Source organism: Schistocerca gregaria, unplaced genomic scaffold (assembly GCF_023897955.1).
Source record: "Schistocerca gregaria isolate iqSchGreg1 unplaced genomic scaffold, iqSchGreg1.2 ptg000359l, whole genome shotgun sequence".
Lineage (NCBI taxonomy): Eukaryota > Metazoa > Arthropoda > Insecta > Orthoptera > Acrididae > Schistocerca > Schistocerca gregaria.
Genome location: NW_026061817.1, coordinates 688,192 through 702,030, shown reverse-complemented (window position 1 = coordinate 702,030; position 13,839 = coordinate 688,192). Strand labels below are relative to the sequence as shown.

At 50.7% G+C, this 13,839-nt stretch overlaps 23 non-coding genes across 23 annotated transcripts; all 23 read right to left on the bottom strand.

Moving 5' to 3' along the window:
- Positions 1-79: 79 nt before the first annotated feature.
- Positions 80-152, bottom strand: Trnak-uuu (transfer RNA lysine (anticodon UUU)). Its single transcript has one exon. It is a non-coding gene; the product is annotated as a tRNA-Lys (tRNA).
- Positions 153-423: 271 nt separating this feature from the next.
- Positions 424-495, bottom strand: Trnae-uuc (transfer RNA glutamic acid (anticodon UUC)). The gene has a single exon. It is a non-coding gene; the product is annotated as a tRNA-Glu (tRNA).
- A 323-nt stretch (positions 496-818) lies between these two features.
- Positions 819-891, bottom strand: Trnam-cau (transfer RNA methionine (anticodon CAU)). Its single transcript has one exon. It is a non-coding gene; the product is annotated as a tRNA-Met (tRNA).
- Positions 892-2,323: 1,432 nt separating this feature from the next.
- On the bottom strand, positions 2,324-2,405 carry Trnas-aga (transfer RNA serine (anticodon AGA)). Its single transcript has one exon. It is a non-coding gene; the product is annotated as a tRNA-Ser (tRNA).
- A 144-nt stretch (positions 2,406-2,549) lies between these two features.
- On the bottom strand, positions 2,550-2,622 carry Trnak-uuu (transfer RNA lysine (anticodon UUU)). The gene has a single exon. It is a non-coding gene; the product is annotated as a tRNA-Lys (tRNA).
- Positions 2,623-2,897: 275 nt separating this feature from the next.
- Trnae-uuc (transfer RNA glutamic acid (anticodon UUC)) lies at positions 2,898-2,969 on the bottom strand. Its single transcript has one exon. It is a non-coding gene; the product is annotated as a tRNA-Glu (tRNA).
- Positions 2,970-3,292: 323 nt separating this feature from the next.
- On the bottom strand, positions 3,293-3,365 carry Trnam-cau (transfer RNA methionine (anticodon CAU)). The gene has a single exon. It is a non-coding gene; the product is annotated as a tRNA-Met (tRNA).
- A 1,431-nt stretch (positions 3,366-4,796) lies between these two features.
- On the bottom strand, positions 4,797-4,878 carry Trnas-aga (transfer RNA serine (anticodon AGA)). Its single transcript has one exon. It is a non-coding gene; the product is annotated as a tRNA-Ser (tRNA).
- Positions 4,879-5,022: 144 nt separating this feature from the next.
- Positions 5,023-5,095, bottom strand: Trnak-uuu (transfer RNA lysine (anticodon UUU)). The gene has a single exon. It is a non-coding gene; the product is annotated as a tRNA-Lys (tRNA).
- A 275-nt stretch (positions 5,096-5,370) lies between these two features.
- Positions 5,371-5,442, bottom strand: Trnae-uuc (transfer RNA glutamic acid (anticodon UUC)). The gene has a single exon. It is a non-coding gene; the product is annotated as a tRNA-Glu (tRNA).
- Positions 5,443-5,765: 323 nt separating this feature from the next.
- On the bottom strand, positions 5,766-5,838 carry Trnam-cau (transfer RNA methionine (anticodon CAU)). Its single transcript has one exon. It is a non-coding gene; the product is annotated as a tRNA-Met (tRNA).
- Positions 5,839-7,269: 1,431 nt separating this feature from the next.
- On the bottom strand, positions 7,270-7,351 carry Trnas-aga (transfer RNA serine (anticodon AGA)). The gene has a single exon. It is a non-coding gene; the product is annotated as a tRNA-Ser (tRNA).
- Positions 7,352-7,495: 144 nt separating this feature from the next.
- Trnak-uuu (transfer RNA lysine (anticodon UUU)) lies at positions 7,496-7,568 on the bottom strand. The gene has a single exon. It is a non-coding gene; the product is annotated as a tRNA-Lys (tRNA).
- A 275-nt stretch (positions 7,569-7,843) lies between these two features.
- Trnae-uuc (transfer RNA glutamic acid (anticodon UUC)) lies at positions 7,844-7,915 on the bottom strand. The gene has a single exon. It is a non-coding gene; the product is annotated as a tRNA-Glu (tRNA).
- Positions 7,916-8,238: 323 nt separating this feature from the next.
- Trnam-cau (transfer RNA methionine (anticodon CAU)) lies at positions 8,239-8,311 on the bottom strand. The gene has a single exon. It is a non-coding gene; the product is annotated as a tRNA-Met (tRNA).
- A 1,432-nt stretch (positions 8,312-9,743) lies between these two features.
- Positions 9,744-9,825, bottom strand: Trnas-aga (transfer RNA serine (anticodon AGA)). Its single transcript has one exon. It is a non-coding gene; the product is annotated as a tRNA-Ser (tRNA).
- Positions 9,826-9,969: 144 nt separating this feature from the next.
- Trnak-uuu (transfer RNA lysine (anticodon UUU)) lies at positions 9,970-10,042 on the bottom strand. The gene has a single exon. It is a non-coding gene; the product is annotated as a tRNA-Lys (tRNA).
- Positions 10,043-10,317: 275 nt separating this feature from the next.
- Trnae-uuc (transfer RNA glutamic acid (anticodon UUC)) lies at positions 10,318-10,389 on the bottom strand. The gene has a single exon. It is a non-coding gene; the product is annotated as a tRNA-Glu (tRNA).
- Positions 10,390-10,712: 323 nt separating this feature from the next.
- Trnam-cau (transfer RNA methionine (anticodon CAU)) lies at positions 10,713-10,785 on the bottom strand. Its single transcript has one exon. It is a non-coding gene; the product is annotated as a tRNA-Met (tRNA).
- Positions 10,786-12,217: 1,432 nt separating this feature from the next.
- On the bottom strand, positions 12,218-12,299 carry Trnas-aga (transfer RNA serine (anticodon AGA)). The gene has a single exon. It is a non-coding gene; the product is annotated as a tRNA-Ser (tRNA).
- A 144-nt stretch (positions 12,300-12,443) lies between these two features.
- On the bottom strand, positions 12,444-12,516 carry Trnak-uuu (transfer RNA lysine (anticodon UUU)). Its single transcript has one exon. It is a non-coding gene; the product is annotated as a tRNA-Lys (tRNA).
- Positions 12,517-12,791: 275 nt separating this feature from the next.
- Positions 12,792-12,863, bottom strand: Trnae-uuc (transfer RNA glutamic acid (anticodon UUC)). Its single transcript has one exon. It is a non-coding gene; the product is annotated as a tRNA-Glu (tRNA).
- A 323-nt stretch (positions 12,864-13,186) lies between these two features.
- Positions 13,187-13,259, bottom strand: Trnam-cau (transfer RNA methionine (anticodon CAU)). Its single transcript has one exon. It is a non-coding gene; the product is annotated as a tRNA-Met (tRNA).
- Positions 13,260-13,839: the final 580 nt, after the last annotated feature.

The following is a 13,839-nucleotide window of genomic DNA, read 5'->3' as shown; positions in this document are numbered from 1 at the left end:
GGGAAACGAAAACCGTGCACTGATTACGGCAGGGCTACTATCGCTATGACACGAGCCATTACGGAAGCGTTAAAATCTTCGCCCGGACAGGGACTTGAACCCTGGACCCTTAGGTTAAAAGCCTAATGCTCTACCGACTGAGCTCTTCGGGCTTGGGCTTGTTGTGGCTGGAGCTGCTTCAAGCAACGTGATTAACTGGAACGTGTGTGAAGGCTTCTGGCGCTACTGGCGACTCCACCGACTTCTCACTGACGCTGGTAGCAGCCCACAGCGGACCACTCTTCTCCCTTTATTCCGGTGCTGACAGTAACTGCATCACGTGCCTGCTTTCCCCGATTACGTTCGGTTGAAGCTAAGGAAGAAGGGCAACCACCGACAGTTCGAAGGCCAAAACATGGAGCGTTGTTTGCGCAAACAGTTCCGTTCCGGTACCGGCAATCGAACCCGGGCCTCCTGGGTGAAAGCCAGGTATCCTAACCACTAGACCACACAGAACTTGCTTGAGAACAGTGAGATTTATTCCGTCTCTTCTCGTATTTTGTGCTGAATCTGGACTCAGTGCTGTTCTCTGCTTGCGATCATATCTGCGCCTACAGACCGGCATGGCGCACAGTTCAAAATTGACTGTCCATTGCTGTGTGCATCGCATTTTGCTTGTAACAGGGGAGGAGAAATATCAAACTTGTTACGTCGTCATAATTGGAAGTAAACATTTTGACGCTGAGGAGTGCACTCCGTGTGGATAACGGACGACAGTTAAGTACGTTCCCTAGCAACAGCAACGCCGTTAATGCAGTCATGATGTACAGAAAATTAAATGCCCCAGGTGAGGATCGAACTCACGACCTTAAGATTATGAGACTTACGCGCTACCTACTGCGCTACCGATGCACGCGGGAGACGACTTCCCAGGAAACTAGCTAAGCCTCACATATTAGAGACAGACAGTTTGCGCTTTCTGAACAATCTGTTGTCTTGCTACACGTACTGTCCCGACTCTCTAGATTAAACTGCAGCCGCAGCTATACAGCTATAAGGTCCTGAGGCTGACGCATCTCAAGCGAGCAATCCGCGTGGCAGCATTGTAGATAGAAGAGCAAAATAATGCATCCACCGGGAATCGAACCCGGGCCGCCCTCGTGGTGGCCGAGCATTCTACCACTTTTTTTTTGTTGTTCTCATTTTGTTCGTTGCAGTTGTTTGGGGGCGGACGTCCGATGACGCCCGTTCAAGTTCATCGTTGACTCAGTCCTTCATTAGAGGGAGCAGATAACCCTCTGACCGAACACGCTGAGTTATCGTGCCGGCATACCTTAACATTATGAGACTTAGGCACTACCTACTGCGCTACCGAGACACAAACCACAGAGCCACAGATGCTCGACAAGCTATCCATGCAATACGAGCAGCTGTTGGCAGGGAAAGTGGGATTGCCACCCAGCGACGTCGAAAAAAGGGCTAAACTCGCGGAGTCCTCCACTACACTGCCTTAAAACGACCGCTCATCATTATCGTGTGAGTAACCTTGCGTCAGCGGCGACGAGTCTTGCCCAAAGACGTAGCGTGCTTGGAGGCGCTGCCCGAATGCGTGTGGATGCACCCTCCTACCTCGTAATGCGCCTGCAGCTCCTATAGCCGTGGGCCGCTGCCGGCGGGCGGGAAGCCGACACAGCGCGGCGTTGCGAGCAGCGGCACTGCAGTGGTGTTGTAATTATGAGCATAGTTTCCTTCCAAGCAGTTGATTCGGGTTCGATTCCCGGCCACCGCAAGTGGCGCTAATATTTCCCTATCATTATGTGGGCTCCTGCTGTTAAATTAACGTTTTTTTTTTCGTCGTTGCACCACCCAGACCATCCTGTGGTATGTCCCGACTTGTCCCGACTTTGCTCGGCTGACGCGAAAGCTGACGCTTGGAAATCGCCCTTATGTAAAGGACAGGCACTATAGACGGCTGTGAGAGGTGAGGTGTGGCGGGTACCAAAACGCGATATTTTCTGCTCCTTCTGCCAAAACAAAAAAAGAAAAAAACCGACGCACTCAGTAAGACTTTTTTATATTCTTCTTTTTGCTTTTTCATCCTATTTTTCCCATTTTTTCGATTTTTAAATTAAGGTTTTGTTTCGTCGTTGCACCACCCAGACCATCCTGTAGTATGTCCCGACTTGTCCCGACTTTGCTCGGCTGACGCGAAAGCTGACGCTTGGAAATCGCCCTTATGTAAAGGACAGGCACTATAAACGGCTGTGAGAGGTGAGGTGTGGCGAGGTACCAAAACGGGATATTTTCTGCTCCTTCTTCCAAAACAAAAAAAGAAAAAAACCAACGCAGTCGGTAGGACTCGAACCTACGCTCCCAGAGGGAATCTGATTTCTAGTCAGACGCCTTAACCACTCGGCCACGACTGCTTGTAGGAGAAGCACCCCTCGAAACGTGAAAAACCCAACCGATTGCGTCTGCGCAGAATGTTGACGGGAAACGAAAACCGTGCACTGATTACGGCAGGGCTACTATCGCTATGACACGAGCCATTACGGAAGCGTTAAAATCTTCGCCCGGACAGGGACTTGAACCCTGGACCCTTAGGTTAAAAGCCTAATGCTCTACCGACTGAGCTCTTCGGGCTTGGGCTTGTTGTGGCTGGAGCTGCTTCAAGCAACGTGATTAACTGGAACGTGTGTGAAGGCTTCTGGCGCTACTGGCGACTCCACCGACTTCTCACTGACGCTGGTAGCAGCCCACAGCGGACCAGTGCCTCTTCTCCCTTTATTCCGGTGCTGACAGTAACTGCATCACGTGCCTGCTTTCCCCGATTACGTTCGGTTGAAGCTAAGGAAGAAGGGCAACCACCGACAGTTCGAAGGCCAAAACATGGAGCGTTGTTTGCGCAAACAGTTCCGTTCCGGTACCGGCAATCGAACCCGGGCCTCCTGGGTGAAAGCCAGGTATCCTAACCACTAGACCACACAGAACTTGCTTGAGAACAGTGAGATTTATTCCGTCTCTTCTCGTATTTTGTGCTGAATCTGGACTCAGTGCTGTTCTCTGCTTGCGATCATATCTGCGCCTACAGACCGGCATGGCGCACAGTTCAAAATTGACTGTCCATTGCTGTGTGCATCGCATTTTGCTTGTAACAGGGGAGGAGAAATATCAAACTTGTTACGTCGTCATAATTGGAAGTAAACATTTTGACGCTGAGGAGTGCACTCCGTGTGGATAACGGACGACAGTTAAGTACGTTCCCTAGCAACAGCAACGCCGTTAATGCAGTCATGATGTACAGAAAATTAAATGCCCCAGGTGAGGATCGAACTCACGACCTTAAGATTATGAGACTTACGCGCTACCTACTGCGCTACCGATGCACGCGGGAGACGACTTCCCAGGAAACTAGCTAAGCCTCACATATTAGAGACAGACAGTTTGCGCTTTCTGAACAATCTGTTGTCTTGCTACACGTACTGTCCCGACTCTCTAGATTAAACTGCAGCCGCAGCTATACAGCTATAAGGTCCTGAGGCTGACGCATCTCAAGCGAGCAATCCGCGTGGCAGCATTGTAGATAGAAGAGCAAAATAATGCATCCACCGGGAATCGAACCCGGGCCGCCCTCGTGGTGGCCGAGCATTCTACCACTTTTTTTTTGTTGTTCTCATTTTGTTCGTTGCAGTTGTTTGGGGGCGGACGTCCGATGACGCCCGTTCAAGTTCATCGTTGACTCAGTCCTTCATTAGAGGGAGCAGATAACCCTCTGACCGAACACGCTGAGTTATCGTGCCGGCATACCTTAACATTATGAGACTTAGGCACTACCTACTGCGCTACCGAGACACAAACCACAGAGCCACAGATGCTCGACAAGCTATCCATGCAATACGAGCAGCTGTTGGCAGGGAAAGTGGGATTGCCACCCAGCGACGTCGAAAAAAGGGCTAAACTCGCGGAGTCCTCCACTACACTGCCTTAAAACGACCGCTCATCATTATCGTGTGAGTAACCTTGCGTCAGCGGCGACGAGTCTTGCCCAAAGACGTAGCGTGCTTGGAGGCGCTGCCCGAATGCGTGTGGATGCACCCTCCTACCTCGTAATGCGCCTGCAGCTCCTATAGCCGTGGGCCGCTGCCGGCGGGCGGGAAGCCGACACAGCGCGGCGTTGCGAGCAGCGGCACTGCAGTGGTGTTGTAATTATGAGCATAGTTTCCTTCCAAGCAGTTGATTCGGGTTCGATTCCCGGCCACCGCAAGTGGCGCTAATATTTCCCTATCATTATGTGGGCTCCTGCTGTTAAATTAACGTTTTTTTTTCGTCGTTGCACCACCCAGACCATCCTGTGGTATGTCCCGACTTGTCCCGACTTTGCTCGGCTGACGCGAAAGCTGACGCTTGGAAATCGCCCTTATGTAAAGGACAGGCACTATAGACGGCTGTGAGAGGTGAGGTGTGGCGGGTACCAAAACGCGATATTTTCTGCTCCTTCTGCCAAAACAAAAAAAGAAAAAAACCGACGCACTCAGTAAGACTTTTTTATATTCTTCTTTTTGCTTTTTCATCCTATTTTTCCCATTTTTTCGATTTTTAAATTAAGGTTTTGTTTCGTCGTTGCACCACCCAGACCATCCTGTAGTATGTCCCGACTTGTCCCGACTTTGCTCGGCTGACGCGAAAGCTGACGCTTGGAAATCGCCCTTATGTAAAGGACAGGCACTATAAACGGCTGTGAGAGGTGAGGTGTGGCGAGGTACCAAAACGGGATATTTTCTGCTCCTTCTTCCAAAACAAAAAAAGAAAAAAACCAACGCAGTCGGTAGGACTCGAACCTACGCTCCCAGAGGGAATCTGATTTCTAGTCAGACGCCTTAACCACTCGGCCACGACTGCTTGTAGGAGAAGCACCCCTCGAAACGTGAAAAACCCAACCGATTGCGTCTGCGCAGAATGTTGGCGGGAAACGAAAACCGTGCACTGATTACGGCAGGGCTACTATCGCAATGACACGAGCCATTACGGAAGCGTTAAAATCTTCGCCCGGACAGGGACTTGAACCCTGGACCCTTAGGTTAAAAGCCTAATGCTCTACCGACTGAGCTCTTCGGGCTTGGGCTTGTTGTGGCTGGAGCTGCTTCAAGCAACGTGATTAACTGGAACGTGTGTGAAGGCTTCTGGCGCTACTGGCGACTCCACCGACTTCTCACTGACGCTGGTAGCAGCCCACAGCGGACCAGTGCCTCTTCTCCCTTTATTCCGGTGCTGACAGTAACTGCATCACGTGCCTGCTTTCCCCGATTACGTTCGGTTGAAGCTAAGGAAGAAGGGCAACCACCGACAGTTCGAAGGCCAAAACATGGAGCGTTGTTTGCGCAAACAGTTCCGTTCCGGTACCGGCAATCGAACCCGGGCCTCCTGGGTGAAAGCCAGGTATCCTAACCACTAGACCACACAGAACTTGCTTGAGAACAGTGAGATTTATTCCGTCTCTTCTCGTATTTTGTGCTGAATCTGGACTCAGTGCTGTTCTCTGCTTGCGATCATATCTGCGCCTACAGACCGGCATGGCGCACAGTTCAAAATTGACTGTCCATTGCTGTGTGCATCGCATTTTGCTTGTAACAGGGGAGGAGAAATATCAAACTTGTTACGTCGTCATAATTGGAAGTAAACATTTTGACGCTGAGGAGTGCACTCCGTGTGGATAACGGACGACAGTTAAGTACGTTCCCTAGCAACAGCAACGCCGTTAATGCAGTCATGATGTACAGAAAATTAAATGCCCCAGGTGAGGATCGAACTCACGACCTTAAGATTATGAGACTTACGCGCTACCTACTGCGCTACCGATGCACGCGGGAGACGACTTCCCAGGAAACTAGCTAAGCCTCACATATTAGAGACAGACAGTTTGCGCTTTCTGAACAATCTGTTGTCTTGCTACACGTACTGTCCCGACTCTCTAGATTAAACTGCAGCCGCAGCTATACAGCTATAAGGTCCTGAGGCTGACGCATCTCAAGCGAGCAATCCGCGTGGCAGCATTGTAGATAGAAGAGCAAAATAATGCATCCACCGGGAATCGAACCCGGGCCGCCCTCGTGGTGGCCGAGCATTCTACCACTTTTTTTTTGTTGTTCTCATTTTGTTCGTTGCAGTTGTTTGGGGGCGGACGTCCGATGACGCCCGTTCAAGTTCATCGTTGACTCAGTCCTTCATTAGAGGGAGCAGATAACCCTCTGACCGAACACGCTGAGTTATCGTGCCGGCATACCTTAACATTATGAGACTTAGGCACTACCTACTGCGCTACCGAGACACAAACCACAGAGCCACAGATGCTCGACAAGCTATCCATGCAATACGAGCAGCTGTTGGCAGGGAAAGTGGGATTGCCACCCAGCGACGTCGAAAAAAGGGCTAAACTCGCGGAGTCCTCCACTACACTGCCTTAAAACGACCGCTCATCATTATCGTGTGAGTAACCTTGCGTCAGCGGCGACGAGTCTTGCCCAAAGACGTAGCGTGCTTGGAGGCGCTGCCCGAATGCGTGTGGATGCACCCTCCTACCTCGTAATGCGCCTGCAGCTCCTATAGCCGTGGGCCGCTGCCGGCGGGCGGGAAGCCGACACAGCGCGGCGTTGCGAGCAGCGGCACTGCAGTGGTGTTGTAATTATGAGCATAGTTTCCTTCCAAGCAGTTGATTCGGGTTCGATTCCCGGCCACCGCAAGTGGCGCTAATATTTCCCTATCATTATGTGGGCTCCTGCTGTTAAATTAACGTTTTTTTTTCGTCGTTGCACCACCCAGACCATCCTGTGGTATGTCCCGACTTGTCCCGACTTTGCTCGGCTGACGCGAAAGCTGACGCTTGGAAATCGCCCTTATGTAAAGGACAGGCACTATAGACGGCTGTGAGAGGTGAGGTGTGGCGGGTACCAAAACGCGATATTTTCTGCTCCTTCTGCCAAAACAAAAAAAGAAAAAAACCGACGCACTCAGTAAGACTTTTTTATATTCTTCTTTTTGCTTTTTCATCCTATTTTTCCCATTTTTTCGATTTTTAAATTAAGGTTTTGTTTCGTCGTTGCACCACCCAGACCATCCTGTAGTATGTCCCGACTTGTCCCGACTTTGCTCGGCTGACGCGAAAGCTGACGCTTGGAAATCGCCCTTATGTAAAGGACAGGCACTATAAACGGCTGTGAGAGGTGAGGTGTGGCGAGGTACCAAAACGGGATATTTTCTGCTCCTTCTTCCAAAACAAAAAAAGAAAAAAACCAACGCAGTCGGTAGGACTCGAACCTACGCTCCCAGAGGGAATCTGATTTCTAGTCAGACGCCTTAACCACTCGGCCACGACTGCTTGTAGGAGAAGCACCCCTCGAAACGTGAAAAACCCAACCGATTGCGTCTGCGCAGAATGTTGGCGGGAAACGAAAACCGTGCACTGATTACGGCAGGGCTACTATCGCAATGACACGAGCCATTACGGAAGCGTTAAAATCTTCGCCCGGACAGGGACTTGAACCCTGGACCCTTAGGTTAAAAGCCTAATGCTCTACCGACTGAGCTCTTCGGGCTTGGGCTTGTTGTGGCTGGAGCTGCTTCAAGCAACGTGATTAACTGGAACGTGTGTGAAGGCTTCTGGCGCTACTGGCGACTCCACCGACTTCTCACTGACGCTGGTAGCAGCCCACAGCGGACCAGTGCCTCTTCTCCCTTTATTCCGGTGCTGACAGTAACTGCATCACGTGCCTGCTTTCCCCGATTACGTTCGGTTGAAGCTAAGGAAGAAGGGCAACCACCGACAGTTCGAAGGCCAAAACATGGAGCGTTGTTTGCGCAAACAGTTCCGTTCCGGTACCGGCAATCGAACCCGGGCCTCCTGGGTGAAAGCCAGGTATCCTAACCACTAGACCACACAGAACTTGCTTGAGAACAGTGAGATTTATTCCGTCTCTTCTCGTATTTTGTGCTGAATCTGGACTCAGTGCTGTTCTCTGCTTGCGATCATATCTGCGCCTACAGACCGGCATGGCGCACAGTTCAAAATTGACTGTCCATTGCTGTGTGCATCGCATTTTGCTTGTAACAGGGGAGGAGAAATATCAAACTTGTTACGTCGTCATAATTGGAAGTAAACATTTTGACGCTGAGGAGTGCACTCCGTGTGGATAACGGACGACAGTTAAGTACGTTCCCTAGCAACAGCAACGCCGTTAATGCAGTCATGATGTACAGAAAATTAAATGCCCCAGGTGAGGATCGAACTCACGACCTTAAGATTATGAGACTTACGCGCTACCTACTGCGCTACCGATGCACGCGGGAGACGACTTCCCAGGAAACTAGCTAAGCCTCACATATTAGAGACAGACAGTTTGCGCTTTCTGAACAATCTGTTGTCTTGCTACACGTACTGTCCCGACTCTCTAGATTAAACTGCAGCCGCAGCTATACAGCTATAAGGTCCTGAGGCTGACGCATCTCAAGCGAGCAATCCGCGTGGCAGCATTGTAGATAGAAGAGCAAAATAATGCATCCACCGGGAATCGAACCCGGGCCGCCCTCGTGGTGGCCGAGCATTCTACCACTTTTTTTTTGTTGTTCTCATTTTGTTCGTTGCAGTTGTTTGGGGGCGGACGTCCGATGACGCCCGTTCAAGTTCATCGTTGACTCAGTCCTTCATTAGAGGGAGCAGATAACCCTCTGACCGAACACGCTGAGTTATCGTGCCGGCATACCTTAACATTATGAGACTTAGGCACTACCTACTGCGCTACCGAGACACAAACCACAGAGCCACAGATGCTCGACAAGCTATCCATGCAATACGAGCAGCTGTTGGCAGGGAAAGTGGGATTGCCACCCAGCGACGTCGAAAAAAGGGCTAAACTCGCGGAGTCCTCCACTACACTGCCTTAAAACGACCGCTCATCATTATCGTGTGAGTAACCTTGCGTCAGCGGCGACGAGTCTTGCCCAAAGACGTAGCGTGCTTGGAGGCGCTGCCCGAATGCGTGTGGATGCACCCTCCTACCTCGTAATGCGCCTGCAGCTCCTATAGCCGTGGGCCGCTGCCGGCGGGCGGGAAGCCGACACAGCGCGGCGTTGCGAGCAGCGGCACTGCAGTGGTGTTGTAATTATGAGCATAGTTTCCTTCCAAGCAGTTGATTCGGGTTCGATTCCCGGCCACCGCAAGTGGCGCTAATATTTCCCTATCATTATGTGGGCTCCTGCTGTTAAATTAACGTTTTTTTTTTCGTCGTTGCACCACCCAGACCATCCTGTGGTATGTCCCGACTTGTCCCGACTTTGCTCGGCTGACGCGAAAGCTGACGCTTGGAAATCGCCCTTATGTAAAGGACAGGCACTATAGACGGCTGTGAGAGGTGAGGTGTGGCGGGTACCAAAACGCGATATTTTCTGCTCCTTCTGCCAAAACAAAAAAAGAAAAAAACCGACGCACTCAGTAAGACTTTTTTATATTCTTCTTTTTGCTTTTTCATCCTATTTTTCCCATTTTTTCGATTTTTAAATTAAGGTTTTGTTTCGTCGTTGCACCACCCAGACCATCCTGTAGTATGTCCCGACTTGTCCCGACTTTGCTCGGCTGACGCGAAAGCTGACGCTTGGAAATCGCCCTTATGTAAAGGACAGGCACTATAAACGGCTGTGAGAGGTGAGGTGTGGCGAGGTACCAAAACGGGATATTTTCTGCTCCTTCTTCCAAAACAAAAAAAGAAAAAAACCAACGCAGTCGGTAGGACTCGAACCTACGCTCCCAGAGGGAATCTGATTTCTAGTCAGACGCCTTAACCACTCGGCCACGACTGCTTGTAGGAGAAGCACCCCTCGAAACGTGAAAAACCCAACCGATTGCGTCTGCGCAGAATGTTGACGGGAAACGAAAACCGTGCACTGATTACGGCAGGGCTACTATCGCTATGACACGAGCCATTACGGAAGCGTTAAAATCTTCGCCCGGACAGGGACTTGAACCCTGGACCCTTAGGTTAAAAGCCTAATGCTCTACCGACTGAGCTCTTCGGGCTTGGGCTTGTTGTGGCTGGAGCTGCTTCAAGCAACGTGATTAACTGGAACGTGTGTGAAGGCTTCTGGCGCTACTGGCGACTCCACCGACTTCTCACTGACGCTGGTAGCAGCCCACAGCGGACCAGTGCCTCTTCTCCCTTTATTCCGGTGCTGACAGTAACTGCATCACGTGCCTGCTTTCCCCGATTACGTTCGGTTGAAGCTAAGGAAGAAGGGCAACCACCGACAGTTCGAAGGCCAAAACATGGAGCGTTGTTTGCGCAAACAGTTCCGTTCCGGTACCGGCAATCGAACCCGGGCCTCCTGGGTGAAAGCCAGGTATCCTAACCACTAGACCACACAGAACTTGCTTGAGAACAGTGAGATTTATTCCGTCTCTTCTCGTATTTTGTGCTGAATCTGGACTCAGTGCTGTTCTCTGCTTGCGATCATATCTGCGCCTACAGACCGGCATGGCGCACAGTTCAAAATTGACTGTCCATTGCTGTGTGCATCGCATTTTGCTTGTAACAGGGGAGGAGAAATATCAAACTTGTTACGTCGTCATAATTGGAAGTAAACATTTTGACGCTGAGGAGTGCACTCCGTGTGGATAACGGACGACAGTTAAGTACGTTCCCTAGCAACAGCAACGCCGTTAATGCAGTCATGATGTACAGAAAATTAAATGCCCCAGGTGAGGATCGAACTCACGACCTTAAGATTATGAGACTTACGCGCTACCTACTGCGCTACCGATGCACGCGGGAGACGACTTCCCAGGAAACTAGCTAAGCCTCACATATTAGAGACAGACAGTTTGCGCTTTCTGAACAATCTGTTGTCTTGCTACACGTACTGTCCCGACTCTCTAGATTAAACTGCAGCCGCAGCTATACAGCTATAAGGTCCTGAGGCTGACGCATCTCAAGCGAGCAATCCGCGTGGCAGCATTGTAGATAGAAGAGCAAAATAATGCATCCACCGGGAATCGAACCCGGGCCGCCCTCGTGGTGGCCGAGCATTCTACCACTTTTTTTTTGTTGTTCTCATTTTGTTCGTTGCAGTTGTTTGGGGGCGGACGTCCGATGACGCCCGTTCAAGTTCATCGTTGACTCAGTCCTTCATTAGAGGGAGCAGATAACCCTCTGACCGAACACGCTGAGTTATCGTGCCGGCATACCTTAACATTATGAGACTTAGGCACTACCTACTGCGCTACCGAGACACAAACCACAGAGCCACAGATGCTCGACAAGCTATCCATGCAATACGAGCAGCTGTTGGCAGGGAAAGTGGGATTGCCACCCAGCGACGTCGAAAAAAGGGCTAAACTCGCGGAGTCCTCCACTACACTGCCTTAAAACGACCGCTCATCATTATCGTGTGAGTAACCTTGCGTCAGCGGCGACGAGTCTTGCCCAAAGACGTAGCGTGCTTGGAGGCGCTGCCCGAATGCGTGTGGATGCACCCTCCTACCTCGTAATGCGCCTGCAGCTCCTATAGCCGTGGGCCGCTGCCGGCGGGCGGGAAGCCGACACAGCGCGGCGTTGCGAGCAGCGGCACTGCAGTGGTGTTGTAATTATGAGCATAGTTTCCTTCCAAGCAGTTGATTCGGGTTCGATTCCCGGCCACCGCAAGTGGCGCTAATATTTCCCTATCATTATGTGGGCTCCTGCTGTTAAATTAACGTTTTTTTTTTCGTCGTTGCACCACCCAGACCATCCTGTGGTATGTCCCGACTTGTCCCGACTTTGCTCGGCTGACGCGAAAGCTGACGCTTGGAAATCGCCCTTATGTAAAGGACAGGCACTATAGACGGCTGTGAGAGGTGAGGTGTGGCGGGTACCAAAACGCGATATTTTCTGCTCCTTCTGCCAAAACAAAAAAAGAAAAAAACCGACGCACTCAGTAAGACTTTTTTATATTCTTCTTTTTGCTTTTTCATCCTATTTTTCCCATTTTTTCGATTTTTAAATTAAGGTTTTGTTTCGTCGTTGCACCACCCAGACCATCCTGTAGTATGTCCCGACTTGTCCCGACTTTGCTCGGCTGACGCGAAAGCTGACGCTTGGAAATCGCCCTTATGTAAAGGACAGGCACTATAAACGGCTGTGAGAGGTGAGGTGTGGCGAGGTACCAAAACGGGATATTTTCTGCTCCTTCTTCCAAAACAAAAAAAGAAAAAAACCAACGCAGTCGGTAGGACTCGAACCTACGCTCCCAGAGGGAATCTGATTTCTAGTCAGACGCCTTAACCACTCGGCCACGACTGCTTGTAGGAGAAGCACCCCTCGAAACGTGAAAAACCCAACCGATTGCGTCTGCGCAGAATGTTGACGGGAAACGAAAACCGTGCACTGATTACGGCAGGGCTACTATCGCTATGACACGAGCCATTACGGAAGCGTTAAAATCTTCGCCCGGACAGGGACTTGAACCCTGGACCCTTAGGTTAAAAGCCTAATGCTCTACCGACTGAGCTCTTCGGGCTTGGGCTTGTTGTGGCTGGAGCTGCTTCAAGCAACGTGATTAACTGGAACGTGTGTGAAGGCTTCTGGCGCTACTGGCGACTCCACCGACTTCTCACTGACGCTGGTAGCAGCCCACAGCGGACCAGTGCCTCTTCTCCCTTTATTCCGGTGCTGACAGTAACTGCATCACGTGCCTGCTTTCCCCGATTACGTTCGGTTGAAGCTAAGGAAGAAGGGCAACCACCGACAGTTCGAAGGCCAAAACATGGAGCGTTGTTTGCGCAAACAGTTCCGTTCCGGTACCGGCAATCGAACCCGGGCCTCCTGGGTGAAAGCCAGGTATCCTAACCACTAGACCACACAGAACTTGCTTGAGAACAGTGAGATTTATTCCGTCTCTTCTCGTATTTTGTGCTGAATCTGGACTCAGTGCTGTTCTCTGCTTGCGATCATATCTGCGCCTACAGACCGGCATGGCGCACAGTTCAAAATTGACTGTCCATTGCTGTGTGCATCGCATTTTGCTTGTAACAGGGGAGGAGAAATATCAAACTTGTTACGTCGTCATAATTGGAAGTAAACATTTTGACGCTGAGGAGTGCACTCCGTGTGGATAACGGACGACAGTTAAGTACGTTCCCTAGCAACAGCAACGCCGTTAATGCAGTCATGATGTACAGAAAATTAAATGCCCCAGGTGAGGATCGAACTCACGACCTTAAGATTATGAGACTTACGCGCTACCTACTGCGCTACCGATGCACGCGGGAGACGACTTCCCAGGAAACTAGCTAAGCCTCACATATTAGAGACAGACAGTTTGCGCTTTCTGAACAATCTGTTGTCTTGCTACACGTACTGTCCCGACTCTCTAGATTAAACTGCAGCCGCAGCTATACAGCTATAAGGTCCTGAGGCTGACGCATCTCAAGCGAGCAATCCGCGTGGCAGCATTGTAGATAGAAGAGCAAAATAATGCATCCACCGGGAATCGAACCCGGGCCGCCCTCGTGGTGGCCGAGCATTCTACCACTTTTTTTTTGTTGTTCTCATTTTGTTCGTTGCAGTTGTTTGGGGGCGGACGTCCGATGACGCCCGTTCAAGTTCATCGTTGACTCAGTCCTTCATTAGAGGGAGCAGATAACCCTCTGACCGAACACGCTGAGTTATCGTGCCGGCATACCTTAACATTATGAGACTTAGGCACTACCTACTGCGCTACCGAGACACAAACCACAGAGCCACAGATGCTCGACAAGCTATCCATGCAATACGAGCAGCTGTTGGCAGGGAAAGTGGGATTGCCACCCAGCGACGTCGAAAAAAGGGCTAAACTCGCGGA